Raw genomic sequence first — 12,082 nt, forward strand, 5'->3', positions numbered from 1 at the left:
TTCACGTAGGGCAATTGGGTCAGTACAGAATTAAACTAATTAAAAAAAATGCCAATATGAACCTATTGGATAATCAATTTTCTCCCGCCACTGCTGCTGACTTTATCGGCCTGGGCGAGAAGTCGACACTGCCGCCATCCGGCGGCGTTCCCCCTACTGATTTATTTTCCCTTTCAATACGCAAACTATTATTTTCCTTAATTAATGGAAATTAATGTCATTAACGCTACTAAAATTCATTAATAATTCATGTCATTAATTATTGTCATTAAAGCTACTAAAATTCATTAATAATTCATAGATTTACATCCATAATCGTTCCAGGTATCATTTACCCTTTTTTACACCAAAACAAGTAGCCACCTAACAGCCACCTAACAGCCACGTAATTAGGTAGCTGTTAGGTGGCTATTTTCTCCCTATGGCTGTGCGCTTTTAAATACGGGTACACCATCAGTGCACCAGGTCAATGATATGTTTGAGGAAGAAGCCAAAAACTCGCCATGAGTGCGATATAATTCCCCATCATAAATGTCTTGTACCCAATTAACTGGTCGTGTGCGGACGCGTGAATGCTGCAGTAATTGAAAATATCCATCCCTTTTCACGATCATTTTTAATTTTTCGGTAATAGAAAGTTGTACAAAATATCCGATACCTGCGTCTTTTCCACATTGTTTGCATCTATCTGACGAATTCTTCAAATTCGAAAAACACTCTTTGTAATAAAAACTTTTTTTCCACGAATTACCAGCAAAACCGAAGAATTTTTTGAAAAAATAGAGACTCATTTTGTGCAGACCTTGTTTCAGGCAATGGAAATTGATGATGGCTATCATGTCTGCTAAACATGAATCGGTGATATTATGGGATAGAACTAAACTCAAGAGTAGTAACATGCTCTCTTGAAAGGTAATCGGTGCTCCGTCATAGATCGGCTGGTCGTATCGAGGATCCACATCATCCTCCTCTTCATCACCACTGGAATCCAACCTTGTCTGGTTTCCTGCCTTGGTCGATGGAATATCATTTCGGATAGCACGCACATGCCCATCGTTGTCGCATTCACTTCCACAATCATCTTCATAGTCATGTTCACTCTCAGTGTCATCAGTATCCACTTCTTGCTCTTTTCCATGTTGTACCCCTTCTTCAGTATCATTGTGGATTACATCAATAGGATCAACTGATTCAATCCTGACTCTAGCTTCGTCTTCTTGCATATCAGTACCTCTAGAATTGAAGCTATACATTTTCGTATAAGATATTTGAGTAATTATTGAGTTACACTGTTAGAATTTTTGGAAATTTAGGTGATATCTGCATTTGAGTGCTCAATGTTGTGAATTTGAATTAAATTTAAGGTCAAATAGTTCATGAGATATGTTATGCAATTTGGAAATTCAGGGAAATTGAATTTGTTCATCTTAGGCGAGTATTGATTTTTCAATAACATATTGAATTTTCTAATTCAATTTGAAAATTAAACATCACATTGGATTCAATTTTTAATGAATTGAAAATGCATCCATAATTTCCATCGTCATATGGACGTACAAATTCAGATTCCATTGCATACTATAAAATTTGACTGAAAATTCTGGTTTTGCATGAAATTTTTTTATTGTTGGATATAAAAATTAGATGGAAAATATTAGATACACATTTTTTAATTTTGAAAAATAATGAGAAATTAACAAGTTAGAGGCGATTGAAAACGTCTAACTTATGACGCCACGCCAAAAACGCCCATATACTGTCCACTGTGACGTCATAAGTAAGACGTTCCTTCAATTGGCTATAACTTTTTCATTTTTTATTTTTTTCCAAAATAAAAAAAAACGTCTTTATTATTTTTTATCCAATTCTAAGATCTCATCAGTATTTGCAATAAAAAAATTTTATGCAACAACCCAATTTGACTGATTTTCCATTGAAAATAGATGGAAAATTCATGTGAATGAATTGTTGTTAAAAATTACAAGCTTTTTTTCTTGAAATTTCAGGAGTAATTTTCTAACACTGTATTATAGTTACTGTATGAACTAAAAAAATTAGAAAAATTCATCCATTTTACCTCCTTGAAACACCTGCTGCAGTTACTGAGCAGTCTGCCAAATGACGCCCATCTCGTTCTTTTGAATGATTGTTCTTTCGATATGCTTTAATTTTTGAACGGCGTCGTAATATCGATTTTCTTGAGAGGTCACTCAATCGCTTCCGCATTTTTAAAAGAAATAACAAATGGTCAATACAACCAAAAACTGCGAGCACTTTTAGCGATTATGAATAGATAAATACACCACTTCACTTCTAGAGACGCGCGTCGTTCAATTTCGCTTTAAGGCAGAGTCTCAATTGACGTGCGCCCCTCGTTTGCGTCGCGTTACAATAAATATAAATATATTAATTACCTTAGCTACGCAACGCAAACGAATGACGCGCGTTTATTGTGGGCTCACCTTAAGGGGTAACGGAACCGACCACAAAAAGACGTTTACCAAAAACAAGTTTTCTTGGATTCTATGCAATGAGAATCAATGAAACTTTTTCCCCGTATTGAAAGTAGCGGAACGCATCGCTCTCTTCTCATGCTTTTCTTATTTATGCAGAAAAAAATTGCAAATTATTTAATGGCAAGGACCAGGGCAAGGCCGACGCCATTTTCTTTGTAGGAATCTGCCAAGTCACGGTAGAAAAACCGATTTTTTGTAGATTTTTCTTAGCCGATGGCTATTTTCATGAGAAGAGAGCGATCGAGTGAAGTCCAAGACAGAGATTTTGAGTACAAAAACGTACTTTTGTTGCGTGATTTGCGTAAAAACTTATTTATGATGATTGGGTGCTATCCAAGAGGTAACATGTCCTTTACAGGGCACCAATTGTAAGAGGGAAGTACTTTTACGAGTCAGAAGATGAAGTAGAATGTTTCCATACCATTATTATTCATTTATATCCATTTATTTATATTTTATGGGCTTTTGTACTTTTCACGTACAAAATCAAAAAAACCACGGGAACCTGCAATACCGATAGGGGGGACCCCTAACCTCTACGTGCGACGGGTTCCGTTACCCCTTAAGTCATGTGTTCCGTGCTCGTCTGCAACCCAAGCTCGATAGTTGCAATGGAGAATGCAATCCGATCATTCCCGAAGGCTATTCACTTACTCGATCGAGTATAGTGGATATGTACTCCTCGAAGTGTATACTATGTGTACATTCTACGGCGTAGTGTATAGTCCACACTGTTGTGCTACTAGGACGCCACCTATGCTTCACAGGCCTCATTCACAATTTCAGTTTTGAATGGGTCAGTAGCCATTGTGGGAAACATTGCATTCAAGTTGTCACGGAATATTTATGTTTTCTTGAAAAATTGAGTTGTGAAAGTGAATTATAAAAGTGATAATGAAAGAAAAATATTGTTTAGTTTATTGGCCAAGCAGTAAAGAAGTAACTGTTTTATTAACCAAGGATATTCCTCCCAAAAAACGTCAGGAAGAGGCATCCATTAAGTTATTGTGGAGGGACGCACCAACAAAGAAACCAAAGTTGTGGGACGCAAAAATTTTGCGATTTAACGGTAAGTTTAAATGATTGATTATCTTATAATCAATTAATCTCAAATTATTTCATTCATTAACATTGAATACGATAGGAAAGATTTAATCGGTCTTATGTCCATCGAGAATATGGCATTGGTTCGTCCATGCAAACCCGTTAATCTAAACATGAAAAATAATATTGTTATTGTTGATCAATTGATACTGATGATTGGAAGATCCAATTATTCTGGCCATGTAATTTATTCAATGTATGCTCATTCATTAGTAGATTTATACATGAACATCCTACGGGTTCTCAATGCAGCAAGTTCCCGGGCTTTCCTGAATTCAAAAGTGGAGGAGGGCGGAAAAACGTGGGCCTTGCTTTTCTGTCAAGCCGAATACAGAAAGGGGGGAGGGGGAGAAAAGTCGAGCTCGCCGTCCTTCTAGATGGCCAAATTTTCCCACTTTTTCTACCTACAGCGTAATAAAACTCAAGAGGCTCCTCGAAATGTCCCTTTTTTTCAGTTTGCGGACTATGCCGTCCGACTGGGCGAAAGGGGGGAGGGGGTTATTTCCACATTTGTTTTCCATACTAACCATCTTTATTGTTAAGAAGCCGGCGGGAATCGAAGGTCAGAACATTTAAATTACATTGGATTTTCAAATAATTTAAAATTCAAGAATATATTCATTGGAACTATCCTTTTTTTCTGTTAATTGCAAAGAAATGATGGAACTAGAATTTACAATTGTAATATTTTTTTCAACTAAATTATGAATTTTCCATTATAAAATTTTTTGAATTTTCATTAGAACTAAAAAAATTTTGGTTTTTCAATATTCAAAAAGCCTACCGGTAATCCAGCCAAAAATTTCCAAGCGTGTACTATGGGATATTTTCCTCTTGAAGTAAACATTGAAAAAGAGAATAATGAATGAAATTGGGGGAGTATAAATATTATGACGCTCTCAATAATGCATTATTGTTAATTTTTGCAGATGACCCAACAGTTTTGAATAATCTGATGGTCGATAAAGAGAATGGGACCGTGATGGACCCTCAGCAAAAAGGTTTCACAGAGGATATTCTGCAACGACGTAAACAATTACAAGGAGCTGCAAGGGAACAGAAGAAGCGGCGAGCTAATACCGATTTCGAGCATCAACGTAAACTCAGTCAACGGGCATCAATTTTCGATGTTTTACCAACGAATGCAGGAGGTTCTAGCCCTCGCACTTCTCATGCAATAGATACTGACGATGAGGAATCTACCATGTTAGAAAAGAAACGACGAGGAGGAAAAGAATTTGAGGAAATTCTGCCCACGTCGTCGACGATGACACCAGTGAGAGCTCCAATAATTGAGAATCGGAGATTGAACCATCATGAGGATTCAGAGTCCATTGTTGAATGCGATATAACATTTCAAAACAATATTTATGATTCAGGGATTATATTGAAATGTACATTATGTCATCAGACGATGAAAGTATTTTTGACTTTTAATTAAATCTCCTACCACTCAGCCAATTAATTATGATTCGAAACGGTTGGACTATTACTTCATATTTTTGACTTTATAATCCGAGCCGAAGGCGAGAATTACAATCACATGAGTCGGTAAATACCTTTATCGCCGTGTGACATACAATACTTGATGTCCGAAGGACCGACAAACCGCGACTTCTAACTGCACTTTGTGTGGTTAGAATGTGGTTTTCGGTTTTCTAGGAGCATAAAATCATTTGAGGTTCTTGCGCAAATTTCAATTTGAAATCATACGATTTTGACCTGTGATTTTTCCATAAATATTAGATGAGAAAAATTATATTCATTTCGAATTTTCTAGATGATTTTTCTATTTATATTTTTTATGATGAAAAGTTCTTGTCAATAAATTCCTTAATCGCTTCTTCTGTATGCTATCGATTTTGCAATCAATTTGAATTCTTTTATCCGTGCTACGTTGCTTACTTGATTGGTTATAATTTTTTTAGCTTCTCCGGAAATCATTTCCTATTTCCGAGACTTTACCCAGACTTTGGAAATTATGGCAAACGAGGGACATTATAAAGCTTTTCAACGAATAAAAAAGGTACATGATTTTGGACGAATTCCATCATATGATTATATTATGATAATAATGATCTTTCTTTTTATAGTTGTACGACGAAGCGCGCACGCCTTCTATGAATAAGGTAAATTATTGGATAATATCATTGTTTCAATACCCTCCTAATTACTCGATGGAATATTTACATGTGGCGAATATTACAGATGGAAATCCATCCTGGGACCGAAGTTTTCATCCATAGACGTGCAATGACAGAAGCAATGGATGACTTTAATGATACAATTGGAAGCAACTGGCAACTAATGTTTTTGTTGAAATTTATGGAGATACGTTGAGGCTTATGTCAGTGACAGGAACGAAAGGCAAAATCAAGATGCATACCAAAATTTACAAGGCTGTCAAGGGTAAGGAAATTTGTTAAACATTGATTCATATCATAATTCAATTGATCAGTTTTTCATGGAATCATCAGGAGGATTAATGGTTTAATTGATGAAAGATGGAAAAGAATNCAAACATTGATTCATATCATAATTCAATTGATCAGTTTTTCATGGAATCATCAGGAGGATTAATGGTTTAATTGATGAAACATGGAAAAGAATTTAGAGAATCCGTCGATAATAATAATAAAAGAACCCCCGGAAGAGTTACATAAGAAAACATGAAAGTGAGAGAAATTCCTATTTTGGGGTTTTTTTTCTAGTAAAAATAGGGAAAGAATACAGGGGGAGAATGCAAAATTAGGAAACGTAATTTTTTCGTGATCTTTTCCGTACTTTTTCTAAAACTCGGTTGTCTGTGGAGTTGTGTATTTTATTCTCATGGCATAATCCATTGACATTTCAGAATTCGTCTATGCGTAAGGAACCCCAGATCATCCAATCAAGGTTACTGATAAAGACTACAGTCAACACGTAAATAAAATTTGTACCAATCGGAGAGACAGAAACAAGAGCCAACAGAGCAGGAGTAAAGAGAACAAGGGCATATTAATAAGGAAGAGTCGAACCTCCAATAAAAGATCAGTACAGTTCCTGAAGACAACACAAACTCCCTCGAATGCTGGAGGGGAAAGAGAAAATCGAGGAGCCAGTGAACCTCTTTAAAACAGCCAGACATCTGAGATGGTACCATCTGAACCCCCTCCTTCAGTTTCTAACGATTCTGGATGCAGCAGCAGTAACCCATCGAATGATCATTCTGTACCATATTCATCAGAACAGATTGACCGAAATTCAATGTCTCCAATCCCTAATTCAATGCTTTCGACCGGATTCAGAGGACATGACAACAACAATAATCCCTACCAGCAGCAACACACTCCACTATTTACACCGCTACATCAGAATCAATCAGTTGCTGAGAATTTTCAACAACCTTGGCATCATCATCACAGAGGACATTGGACTAATTACAACAACTTTTATCCAATAATGCATGAGGGATATGAATCGGAAATTCCTCCATTCTTGTTGCCACTGTAGAAAAAACGATATTCTTCAGTCAGTCATGATTAATTCTTGATAGTTCTTAATTCTTGACAGTTCTCGTCAATAACTTACGTGTTTTTACGTGTTTTTCAAGGTATTATTTTATTTTTATATAGTTCACACATAATTCTAATTCCATGTTCCTTTCGTAATCAAGAATACTTCACTTGTTGGAGCATTTTTAATAAAAAATAATAACGGATTAATTACCTACGGAATCGTTATTTTTATCCTTCCTCCCATTGGATGCTCAATACATAGTAATATTTCTGCAGATTTTTTACCCAACATTTACGGTTCGTTATTTATGCAAATTTCGTATGTAATTTTTATGCAAATTTTCCCCCACTCTCTTCGTTTTTAGACCAAAAACCGACGAAATCATCTATCTAACCAGACCAAAAACCGACTAACTCGAGGAGGAAACCTTCAAACAAGGTCGGTTTTTGGTCTAAAACTCGCATATCCAGACCAAAAACCTATCTAAAAACCAGAACAAAAACCGACTAAGTCACTGAGTTAGTCTGAGACTAAATTTTTCGACTCGGGATGGAAGCAAACTTGATTTTACTCTGGGTCACCCAGTCCCGATATTCCATTCTGGAACAGCCTTAATTCCATTGCCACGGTGTAAGTTTCTCACGGAGGCATTTCTTACATTAGTAAATAAATAGTGATTGTTATGGAAATTTATATTTCTCCAACTTTGAATAAAAGTTCCACGAAACCCTTTTAATTTTTACTGGACTCATTAAATTCCCGAAAGGTCCACATGATTACTACAATAGACACGGAGAAATAATGTATAATAAAAATAGTTTTTGGTACAAGATCCACTTATGGCAATTACCAATCTATGTAATTTATTTTCGATTCTTCGATGATCAGTGCGATCTTAAGACGGAATTCCTCAACCCTTAGAGGGAAATTTGCATGTATTTGCACATTCCCGAGTGGAAATTGCTTCAGGCCCACCTGAAGCATGATCAGAACTTGATCCGGTTTTTGTAAGGTTCGACTGATCCGGTGATCCCTGATGAGAACCTGACCAAGTTCTGATCCAGCAGATCGGATCCGAAAAACTACAGGCGGATTCAGATCAAGTTCTGATCAGGTAGACATGATCAGATGATGCCTGATGACAACCTGACCAAGTTTTGATCCAGCAGATCGAATCCGAACAACTACAGGCGGGTTCAGATCAAGTTCTGATCAGGTAGACATGATCAGATGATGCCTGATGAGAACCTGATTAAGTTCTGATCCAGCACATCGGATCCGAAAAACTACAGGCGGGTTCAGATCAAGTTCTGATCAGGTAGGCACGATCTCACACTGAGGTCGGCTGCCTGACCCCAATTTGATCAAATTCGGATTTGATGTCCTTGATCGGCATTTGAAAGAGGTCAATTGAAGAGAAAATGATCAGATTCAGATCCGCTCCACCTGACATTAATTTTAATAAGTTTTTCGGATAATTTAATTAACTATTATTATACTATTCAAATTAAGTTTTATCAACCATTATCAATAATTATTTTCAATCTTCAAAAAGGACCATTGTACTGTAATTAAAATAAATTAAATTGAATTAATTTAATTTAATGAATTCATTTTAATTAATCTATTTAATTAACAGCCAGCCCTTTTCAAATGTACAGAAGGGAGGGATGATGATGCCGTAAATACGTATTAGAGGAGTATCAAACTTACACGCAAATGATCTTAAGAAAAAAAATCACTAAATGTCTATTTATTTATTTGTTTATAGAGTTATTGTTATTACCATTATTATTATTCATCAATGAAATAAATAAAAATTTAATTGAACATATTTTATCTCTGAGAATACAAACGCACATCTGCGAGATCAGGAATAATCGTAAATTCAATGATACAAATCATATAGGCAATATACAGTTTACTCAATAGTAATATCGCGATAGCGTAGTGGTTAGGGCATAGGATTAGCAACCATAGGGTCCCCGGTTCGATCCCCAGCATCGGTAAAAAAATAATAAGCTTTTTCAGAGGTAATAACAGTAGAGATTCATTAAGAGAGGCGGCCTACGGTGAAAGAATTGAATTATTTTTGTTTTGAATTAATTATCATTGATAATTATTATTGATACTGACAGACAAGTCATCCGGTTTTCATACAGTTGACTTGATCAAGTTCGGATCCATTCGTCCTGATCAAATCTGGATTGGTCGGAGGCGTAACATGTCTGATCAGGCCCGGATCCGTCAACTTGATCAATACCTGATCAGTGGTCAGGTCTAACCTAATTTCCGAATTTCCACTCGGGTTGACACAAAAAAATAAGTTTGTGAAGGTCTTGCCTATTAGCATATTTTTGGTTGGAAATTTTTGATGAATTGGTATGAATATTTTTTCAACTTCAACTAATGTGCCACATAACCGGGTTATTACTTTTTCTTCTTTTATAATAATTTTAAAAAATAAATTATTTCATTACTTTAGTGTTATCAAAGTACAATTCTCGATCTGACACCTGCACCCTGCCTCTCCCTCCTCTCTTTTTACCTCTCGTATTCCCCCCTCTGCGTTACCATGGGCCGACTTCCCCAACTCCACCCATTTGGCCTGGACTGAGGGAAACCACGGAAGACCTCAGTCATGCAGCCAGCCGATATTGTAGGGATTCTAGTGTGTTCATCAGTCACACTGACTCAATGAGCACACTACTATCCGTTTCAGAAGTAGAGGACCCTGGAGTTATATGCGCATAACTTGAGAAAAAAAAATCGTATAAATATGGGACCAATTGCACTGTGTAATATAAGTATTTCACTCACCCAATACGAAGTTTCAAGTTTTTAATTTGATTAGTTTATTTATAGTCGCTGTGAGAAGCCGAAAAACCCCCCGATTTTCAGGGTCCGTAAAAGTCGGCAAACTTTGAACCGCTACCATACGTATGAAAAAAAAAGTTTTTAAATCGTCAATTTTTCCGGAGATTCGTTGAACCCTTGGGAAGCCAACGAGAGAAGAAAAAACTCATTATTATAATTTTTATTTATTTAATTAATAAAAATGTCGACTGCGATTATGTCGTCGAATTGTCGAACCGACCTGAAAAAAAACGATGCATTCTGAATTCAATATAAAATACATTCGGTCAATATTTTTCTAATAAACAACCTCCGTTGATTTAAAAAAAATCGAGAAAATTTGTCAAAAAAAAGTGGTGTTAAAACAATCATAACTCGTTATGGGGTTTATGGGTCCGCTCACCGTCGGTCCCTGAAAATTGAAAACACGTGCGCCTGTCTACCTCTTTCAGGGACGTCGATACAAGTTACCGTCGTTTGGGCCCTCTGGGGGCAAGCAATGTACAGTGTATTTGCGCTCCAAAGGGCCTAAACGATNACAACAACTTTTATCCAATAATGCATGAGGGATATGAATCGGAAATTCCTCCATTCTTGTTGCCACTGTAGAAAAAACGATATTCTTCAGTCAGTCATGATTAATTCTTGATAGTTCTTAATTCTTGACAGTTCTCGTCAATAACTTACGTGTTTTTACGTGGTTTTCAAGGTATTATTTTATTTTTATATAGTTCACACATAATTCTAATTCTATGTTCCTTTCGTAATCAAGAATACTTCACTTGTTGGAGCATTTTTAATAAAAAATAATAACGGATGAATTACCTACTGAATCTTTATTTTTATCCTTCCTCGCATTGGATGCTCAATACATAGTAATATTTCTGCAGATTTTTTACCCAAAATTTACGGTTCGTTATTTATGCAAATTTCGTATGTAATTTTTATGCAAATTTTCCCCCACTCTCTTCGTTTTTAGACCAAAAACCGACCAAATCATCCATCTAACCAGACCAAAAACCGACTAACTCGAGGAGGAAACCTTCAAACAAGGTCGGTTTTTGGTCTAAAACTCGCATATCCAGACCAAACACCTATCTAAAAACCAGAATAAAAACCGACTAAGTCACTGAGTTAGTCTGAGACTAACTTTTTCGACTCGGGTACAAATCTAAAATTTTGGCTCATTGTAACTATTATTGAGCTCAACTTTGGTGCGCTGTTTCAGCCCGATCCGTCCAGTAGTTCCTGCGATATAACAACTTTTTAAAATTTCGTTTTCCCTTAATATCTCAAAAACTACTGCACCGATTTCAAATTTGTTTTTTTTTTCAAAATACCCGTTTTGACGTCCTCTACGTAAGTCAATCAGAATATATGGGCCATTCCGCCAAATATCGTACGAGATCTGGCCTCAAAATGTTCGAAAATTTTTTTTTGGTTCGTCTCAATACTTATGTATAGAAAAGAGGATTTCTCGCCTAACAGAGATCACGTGGCTTAATTAAACACGCTGCGCGTGATTAAGCGTTTTAGACTCAAAATTCTTCGCTCTTATTTATCGGGTTAAAAAATGCTGAAAAAAAACATGGGTTTTGATTGGAAATTTTCTGAATTTTTCAAAAATGGTGGTCATTTTGTTCCTCCACTTCAACTTCATGGTGAAAATCAAAAAATAAAACTTTAAACGTTGATTTGAGCTTGTTCCCTATTTTTTCTCCTAAATCTGATATTTTTTTCGATAAATTCAGACAATTTCCGATCGAAATTATCTTTGAAAAATGTGCGCTCGTGTACTGCATAGCCGGAATGAAATGAAAAAAAAGTTAATACTATGAAAATCGATTTTACATGGTTTGATCTTGTAATCACAATTTTCATTCCGTACATAGTTATTTTTATTGATGAAACGTACACGGAGAGAAATGTACCAGAATAATTACCGTGCTCGCACTGTAAAGTGGGTTCAGATGGTCTTTCCAGACGAAATGTACCGCAAAGAATAGGAAAAAGTACTGTTACACGAGTCATTTTTCGGATAAATGGGGGAAAAAATTCTTGTGCAGCACGTAAAATCGAAGCGACAGTGAATTTTTACGAGAAATACG

General features: G+C 36.0%; 1 protein-coding gene and 1 long non-coding RNA gene across 2 annotated transcripts in view; both read left to right on the forward strand.

The window, feature by feature from the left end:
- Nucleotides 1-12,082, forward strand: part of LOC107041533 — a gene marked incomplete at its 3' end in the record, with an annotated part of 149,583 nt that overhangs the window by 86,467 nt on the left and 51,034 nt on the right.
- LOC107041534 lies at nt 4,567-7,162 on the forward strand. The gene is made up of 5 exons (XR_001461075.1): nt 4,567-4,896; nt 5,549-5,646; nt 5,714-5,749; nt 5,829-6,029; nt 6,475-7,162. It is a non-coding gene; the product is annotated as an uncharacterized LOC107041534 (long non-coding RNA).

Source organism: Diachasma alloeum, unplaced genomic scaffold, assembly GCF_001412515.2.
Source record: "Diachasma alloeum isolate Michigan unplaced genomic scaffold, Dall2.0 Dall_scaffold_00367, whole genome shotgun sequence".
NCBI classification, from domain to species: Eukaryota; Metazoa; Arthropoda; class Insecta; order Hymenoptera; family Braconidae; genus Diachasma; species Diachasma alloeum.